At 36.0% G+C, this 6,798-nt stretch overlaps 1 pseudogene; it reads left to right on the top strand.

Annotated features, from left to right (window-relative positions):
• The first annotated feature begins 3,433 nt into the window (after nucleotides 1-3,433).
• On the top strand, nucleotides 3,434-6,561 carry LOC118001339 (annotated as a pseudogene).
• Nucleotides 6,562-6,798: the final 237 nt, after the last annotated feature.

Consider the following 6,798-nt stretch of genomic DNA (forward strand, 5'->3'; position numbering starts at 1 on the left):
TCCCTATATGCATGTACTTACTTCTTCAATGAGACTTTTTTTTTCCCTTCAAGAAGTAGAACCTGTTTCTCCATTCTCTTGCATTATGACTTTCTTTGACCAACAAAATTCAGAGGAAGCAAAGTTGTGGGAATACTAAACGTAGGTCTTTAAAAGTCTTACAGATTCTATTTTCTCTTTCTTGGAATGCTGCCCCAAACACTAGCTGTGCAGATGCCTGGTCTAGTATACTAGAGGGTGAGAAACTGAGTGGAGCAGAGACAAATCAACCCAGATAAATGTCCCTGTATCAACCATCTGACAGCAAGCCCCAAGCATCAGACATGTGACTGGGGACATTTTGGACAACCCAGTTGCAATCAAGGCTTCATATGTCTGCAGCCACACAAGTGACTCTAGGTGATATCAGGAAAGAACCATCCAGCTGAACTCAATCCAAATTGGTAACTCACTGAATCATAAAGAATTTGAATGATATTTTTGTAGCCTGTGGATGTTTTGTTATTCAGGAATTGATAATTGGTACCACTTCATTCCTTTTCATACTGCAAACACAGCACTCCATTGTAAGCTATTTAAAGGGATAAACTTCATGCAGACTTTTCTAATTACTGTAGACCTCTGACTACTTTCCTTTAAATGGATTGATATGCGGGTGCCTGGTTGGCTCAGTTGGTAGAACATGTGATTCTTGATCTCAGGGTTGAAGTTTCAAGCCCTGTGTTGGGTGTAGAGGTCACTAAAAATAAAATCTTAAAAAATATATAAAAATAAATGGATTAGCATAATCTTTGAATATGTAGTTTTTTTCTATAATTTTAGAGTTATTTCACAAATACAATCCTTGTCTTCATAACTATGTAGTTTAGCTCTTTCCTGACAGAGAGTGTGAGATTGGTAACATAGTTCTAGAATTCAGTATGGCAGACGTTGTAGCTACTGCTTTTTGTCAGCATTACTATATGTCAGGTGCATATTTTAACTCTCAAAACTCTATGTCATAAAATCAATTATTATACTTAAGAGGAATGGAGACATAAAGAGATTTATAAGTTGTGGAAGATCCCATAGTGCAGTTAGTAGGGCCAAGGTCTGAGAATAGCCCAGTTACCTGATGCTAGAACTCAGGCTCTTAACCACTTCAGGCTAATGCCTTCTTGTAAAACTACTGCATAACAAAGATCTTGCCTAAGGGAAACAATGTATTCCAAAGGAAATAGTTGACATTGTCAAGATTCCTAACCAAATTTTTGCAGTCTTCCCTACCCTATCCCCCCCCCCCCGTAATATTTTTCTTTGTCATCTCTTTGCATAGTGGGAATTAGCAAGGCTCAGATCTAAGTTCCCAGATTTCCTCAATCAATATTAGATTTCTGAAGGAGCCCATACCTATAGTCTTAATTACTTACAAATGTCAGTATTTCTCAAATTTATACTTCCTAATTAGGCTTCTCTAAGTTCCATCATCTTGCCAACTAAATCAATCATAAATTCATGTGCTTCTGTCAATTTTCATTATGCCAATCAAATAAAAGTGATTATCATCTGGGCTTGACTGCCTTGTTCACCAACAACACTTCTAATCTATTATCCATACTGTAACAAGATATAGCTTTTAAAAATACTGATCTAATCATGACATCTTTGTAAATATTTAATATATAGACTGTGTAGACTGGTCACTGTGTATTCCTCTAACTTCAACATTTCCATTTCACCCATGCTGTCTTTTTCTCTGCTTTCTAGTCACACTGGACTTTTATTTCCTCAAATAAGCCATGGTCCCCACCAATTGAGTGACTCTGGGCAAGCTGCTGCTTTTGCATAATAAAAATTACCATAAAGTAAAAAAATAATAATAATAATAACAGTATGCTAAAATAAAAGTGTACCTAAGTTTTGTCTATTTCCTGTAATTTTAGTTGCAAAGAGAATAGGAAAAGTAGCTGAAAGGAGATAGCTGAATTAGAGGAATGGACTGGTTGTCCCTGGCAGAAGTAAAAGCTTATTGTTGCATTCACTATTAATGTGTACTCACAATGGCCTTCCCAAGGGACTCTGACAGTTGAGAGAAGATTAAAATAAGCATATATGTCCCATATCCCCCGACCTGATATCCCTTAGCTATATAGAAAGGAAACACAGAGGGGCGTCAAGGTGGCTCAGTCAGTTAAGCAACTGCCTTTGGCTCAGGTCATGATCCTGAGGTCCTGGGAAAAAGCCCTACATTGGGCTCCCTGCCCAGTGGGGGGTCTGCTTCTCCCTCTCCTCTGCCCACCCACCTCCTTCTTATAAACTACTGCAAGCCCACACTGTCCTCCCCTCCCCCCCTCACTCAAGCTTGTTTGCTTGCTCACTCTCAAAATCTCAAGAAAAAAAAAATGAAACACATAATAAAGACCATCAGCCCACAGTCTTCAAACTGGTGGGTTGTTTTTTTTTTAAAGATTTTATTTATTTATTTGAGAGAGAGAGAATGAGAGACAGAGAGCATGAGAGGGAGGAGGGTCAGAGGGAGAAGCAGACTCCCTGCCGAGCAGGGAGCCCGATGCAGGACTCAATCCCAGGACTCCAGGATCCTGACCCGAGCCGAAGGCAGTCGCTTAACCAACTGAGCCACCCAGGCGCCCCCAAACTGGTGTTTTTAAGTAATTGTACAAATAACAACTTGTTATGGTAGTAAACACAAGGAAAGAGAATACACCAAAGATATATTTGGTGAGAAAAAATATTGAATTAAATTAAAAACATGTGAAAAGCCTCTGCTTAAAAAAATAACCAGAAAAAGTAGCAACTGCACAGAAACAGTACAAAATATTAAAAAGTAAAAAGTAATATAAACTATACGAGACAGATAAACAACATTTTTTTATATAGAGAAACAAATAACAATAAATATTTTATACTCTCTTAGTAACATTAATGGTTGAAAAGATAACAAATATAAGATTATTTAAGGGCTATGAAATGTGACATAGATGAGTAAGATCCAAGTTGAAGAATAGTTAAATTGAAGCAAAACTGTTACAGAACTTAGAAATAAATAAAGAAAAAGAAAAAGAAAACCGAGAAGAATAGAAGAAAATCTAATAGTGAATCAATGACTTGGGAGAGAGTTCTGAAATAAACATGTGGACTATGGAGACAAAAATCATGTAGATGAGAAGTTTAAGTTATAGGGATGGTTATGACAAATGCAATACCACAGCAACTCATATAACTCAAGTAAAGAAGAAAAAGATGACCGATTGATAGAATAAAAGCCAAAACAGAGGAAAGATAATTACTTTTCTTTTTTAAAATTTATATGTAATAATGAGAGAAAGAAATCTGTCAAAAGAAAATAAATGTTCCAGGAAAAAACTACACAGAAAATCAGCAATATGTAGATATATTTGGGTGAAGTTAGAAAGCTTTGAAATATTGGGACAAAATGAAAGCTATCAGGGCAAGAAAAAGCATGCCAATGACACAGGTAATAAAATTGATTGGCCTCAGACTTCTCTACAATTATATTTAAATCTAGGAAATAGGGCGCCTGTGTGGCTCAGTCGGTTGAGCGACTGCCTTCGGCTCAGGTCATGATCCTGGAGTCCCGGGATCGAGTCCCGCATTGGGCTCCCTGCTCAGCGGGGAGTCTGCTTCTCCCTCTGACCCTCCTCCCTCTCGTGCTCTCTGTCTCTCATTCTCTCTCTCACAAATAAATAAATAAAATCTTTAAAAAACAAACAAATAAATAAATAAATCTAGGAGATAGTAGAGTCATGTATATGTATTTTTTGAGGGGTAAAATGTATACTCCAAGAAATTAATATTTAGCCAACTTATAATTCATAGAAAAATATTCTAATGTGTCTAGCACCTTAGGTAATACAGGTAGAACTCATAAGGATTTCTTGGAAATAGTAAAGATCTTAATAAAGACATAGAATCTGCCTTGTTTGTTTTATGCATAATGTAAAGGATGTTTCAGGATTCCAAGAGATGGGGTTTCTGTTTGTAGTGTTTGAAACAGACCACTTGTTTCCTCTTCAGGTAAATGCTAATTAGATGTTATTAGCACTGCTTTTAGCCCTCTACCACATGAGAGATTTTCCAAGTATTCATGGCAACCAAACTATCAGAGCTGACTTTAATAAATGGGTGGACAAAGAGGGGTTTATCTATATTTAGTAGACAAGCTCTCAAGGTAAGGCTGGGATCTTGTTTCAAATTGGGTACATTTTTTGATACATTCTTATCATAACCCTTGAGACAGAAATGGCAGACCCCAGGTATCACATACATTAATATTTGGAATGGATATATTAGTGATATCCTATCACAACCTGCCTATCTCATTTGTAAGATTAAGTGGAACATCCTACTCTACTATCCTACTACACACACACACATACATACATTTTTACACCAGAATTTTGACATTATTATTATTATTATTCTTTCCCTTGTCACACAAGTATTTGTATATTTTACTTAATATGTATAATTTATTAATCCTATATTTTCTCAAGGATAAGAAATTAAGTCATTATTTGAATGGCAAGTGATAAGAGATAGATACCCATGGCCACAAAATGAAATTTGCCCAACTATCTCCAGTAAAGCTCACAAATTTGATACCTAGACATTCTCCTGAGCTCCATCCATAAATATTAAACCATCTACTCAAAATCTCCACCTACATATCACAAAGATACCTCAAATTAAACATGTCAACTAGAATTATTACCTTCTAAATCTTCCCCACTTCGAATGTTCAGTTTAAATAAATGGCACCATCATTTACCCAGTTGCTCAAGCTTGAAACTTTGGAGTCACGCATGATTTCTTCTACTCCATCAGCCCCAAATCTCACAAATCCGCATAATACAGTCCATCTATATTGCCACAAGCATGGTCCAGGTCACCATCATTCTCAATTTATTGGTAATCTTCTAACATCCATTTACTAGCAACATCTTTCCTCCTTCAATCCAGTCTCTACAATGCAGAGAGAATAAACTTCAAAAAAATATGATAACAGAATTTCTCCATTAAAAACTAGGCAGTGGCTTCTCATTGTCCTCAGAATAAAAGACAATCTGTTTCAGATGGTAGAAGATCCTGCCTGAACAGGTCCCAGCTACCTTTCCAGGAACACCTTGCATTACTCTGTCAATGTCATCTTCATTCCAATGCTGGGATTTTACAGTTCTTTAAATGCTCACTATTACAACTTTGCATCTTAGCTAAAGCTATTGTCAGTTCAAAATGTTTTTTTATTCTACATCTATTCTATTCATTTATTGTCTCAGCTCAAATATTTTTCTCTGAGAAGGCTTCACAAAATAGTCCCTTCCTTCCATATGTGGGTAGGTATACTTGTTATGAATTCTTCTATACTTGAAACTTTTTGATAATACTTTGAATACTTGAAAATATTTTTAAACTAAAAAATGTCTACTCTTCACCATAGTACATAACCTATGGGATATACCTGTTTTTCCTTTTTTTCAATAACCACTGAATTCTTATCTCTAGCATGTTATAGAAAATTGATATTTCCATGGTTAGTATTGAATTTGATTGTGTACATTTTAATATTCTGAAACTTTGTACCTGATCTTTATATAAAAAAAAATTGTGCAATCTCTTAATTTTTAAGTCAAGACTTTACAGATCTGCTGGTCTCATAATGTCATTTACACAGTTCATATAAATTCACAAAATATAAATACTTTGATTATTGTACAGAACTATCTTTTCAGTTGTGAACTAAAGGCTGAAAGATGATCACTTTAAGGTGGATAATGAAAAAAATGAGCACCAGTAATCTTTAAGACCGGTCAGTTTGGGGGCTGGTGCAAAGGATGAGTTGTACATTGTTGAAGCAGAGGCAGTGAATTAGGAAGGCAGTCCAATTAAAGTCACACTGGCAAATTTGAAAATGTCTGAATGGTTTTCTTTGGAGACTTTGAAATAACCCCACCTGTGGTCTTAGGTTGAAATGTGGTTCAGGACCCCTGCATATTAGTAGACAGCACTTAGTAGCTGTGGAGGAAGAAGCAGAGTCAGAAGATGAAGAGGAAGAGGATGTGAAACTCTTAGTTTATCTGGAAAGAATTCTACCCCTGGAAGTGGTAGCAAGGTTCCACAGAAAAAAAGTAAAACTTGCTGCTGATGAAGATGATATGAAGATGATATGATGATGATGATGATGATGATGATGATAATGATTTTGATGATGAGGAAGCTGGAGAAAAGTCTTCAGTAAAGAAATCTATATGAGATACTCCAGCCAAAAATGCACGAAAATCAAACTAGAATGGAAAAGACTCAAAACCATCAACAACAAGATCAAAAGGTCAAGAATCCTTCAAAAAACAGGAAAAGACTCCCAAAACACCAAAAGGACAGAGTTCTGTAGAAGACATTAAGGCAAAAATGCAAGCCATTATAGAAAAAGGTGGTTTTCTTCCCAAAGTGGAAGCCAAGCTCATCAATTATGTGAAGAACTGTTTTCATATGACTGCCCAAGAGGCTATTCAAGATCTCTGGCAGTGGAAGAAGTTTCTTTAAGAAAATAGTTTAAACAGTTTGTTAAAATTTTCTCTTATTTCATTTCTGTAACAGTTGATGTCTGGCTGTCTTTTATAATGCAGAGTGAGAACTTTCCCTACCATGTCTGGTTAAGTGTTGTCCAGGTTTCACTGTCCAGAATGTGTTGTCCCAAATGCCTGTTTAGTTTTAAAGATGGAACTCCTCCACTCTTTGTTTGGTTTTAAGTATGTATGGAATGTTATGATAGGACATAGT

The sequence above is a fragment of the Mirounga leonina genome, unplaced genomic scaffold (assembly GCF_011800145.1).
Source record: "Mirounga leonina isolate KUSES-001 unplaced genomic scaffold, KU_Mleo_1.0 Mir_53, whole genome shotgun sequence".
In the NCBI taxonomy this organism is placed as follows: domain Eukaryota; kingdom Metazoa; phylum Chordata; class Mammalia; order Carnivora; family Phocidae; genus Mirounga; species Mirounga leonina.